This window comes from Echinops telfairi, unplaced genomic scaffold, assembly GCF_000313985.2.
Source record: "Echinops telfairi isolate 266 unplaced genomic scaffold, ASM31398v2 ScPeMD7_3;HRSCAF=10, whole genome shotgun sequence".
NCBI lineage: Eukaryota > Metazoa > Chordata > Mammalia > Afrosoricida > Tenrecidae > Echinops > Echinops telfairi.
This window is the reverse complement of record NW_022103899.1, coordinates 44,604,362-44,605,902: the sequence shown is the minus strand read 5'-3', so window position 1 is coordinate 44,605,902 and position 1,541 is coordinate 44,604,362.

The window sequence follows — 1,541 nt, the reverse complement described above, 5'->3', positions numbered from 1 at the left end:
AGGACATAGAGTGAGAGCTATCATTGCTGACGTCAGATGGATCTTGACGGAGATCAGAGAATACCAGAAAGATATTTATTTGAATTTTATTGATTATGTTAGGGCATTTAATTGTGTGGATCACAGAAACAAACAAACAAAAAAATAACTATGGATACCATTGAGATGAATGGGAATTTCTGAATTCTCAATTGTGTACCTAGAACAAAAGACAATTGTTTGAACCGAACAAGAAGGTACTACATGGCTTAAGTTCAGGAAAGGTGTCCCTGAAGTTTGTATCCTTTCCCACAGTTACTCAATCTGCATACTGAGCAAATAACACAAGGAGTTGAACTACATGCAAAAAAGAAATGGCCTTACGATGGGAGGAATGCTCGTCGGGAAGCTCTGATATGCAGACTGAGCACTTGCTGATGGAGATCAGTGACTACAGCCTTCCATGTGGGTTATAACTCAATATAAAGGAAATAAAACCCCTCACAGCTAGATCCACCAATAACATCATGATGAAAGGAGAAAAGATTGAAGTTTTCAAGGATTGCATTTTACGTGGACTCCTATCAATGCGCAGTCAAGAAATCCAAGGACGTGTCATAGGGGGCAAATCTAACGCCCAAGACTTCTTTAACGTGGCATTAAGGGGCAGATATGTCACTTTGAGCAGTGAGGTACACCTGACCCAAGTCATGGTGTTTCCAATGGCCTCATATGCACATGAAAGCTGGACTGTGAACAAGGAAGACCTTAGAAGCATTCATGTCTTTACATTATGGTGTTGGCGAAAGACACTGGAAGAACGATGGACCGCCAGAAGAACAAACAAATCCATCTTAGAGCTAGTACGCTCAGAGTGCTCCTCAGAAGTGAGGATGCGAGACTCCACCGCACGGACTTCAAGCACGTTATGAAGAGAGAGCAGTCCCTGGGAAGGGACCTCATGATTGGTGAAAGAGACTCGGTGGAAAAGAGGAAGACCCTCAGGAAGACAAGACGCAGTGGCTGCAGCAATGGATGCAAGCAACGGATGCAAGCAATGGATGCAAGCCTCATCCTTGTGAAGATGTTGCAGGACTGGGGGTTTCGTTGTGTTGCACATGAGATCTCGATGTGCTGGAGCCGCCTCCAGGGCACCTACCAACAGCCACAGTGTCACATTGTACAGGTCGATCTACTCTGACTTATGTGAACATTTATGAAGGACATTGACAGTATTTTCAAGTTTGGTTCTTGTAAACCAGCCTGTGATAAATGTTGGTCTGGTGCCTTCTTTATTCCTTCCTTTCTTCTCTCATTGATTAATGATTCCAAAATGGAGTTACAGACTCAAAAGCTCTCATGTCTTAGAGCATTTGATACATATTTCCCCGCAAGGATGATGGGTAGTGGTAGTTGATGTCATGGCTAATGACAACGAAAAGTGATTGAAAATCTATTATCTGGCAGACACTGTGCTAAGCAACTCAAATGTATTAGCTCCTTGTATCCTGTGCAGTAATCAGATCCTGTTGCAAATGGAATTGGGGCCCCAGAAGTTATGA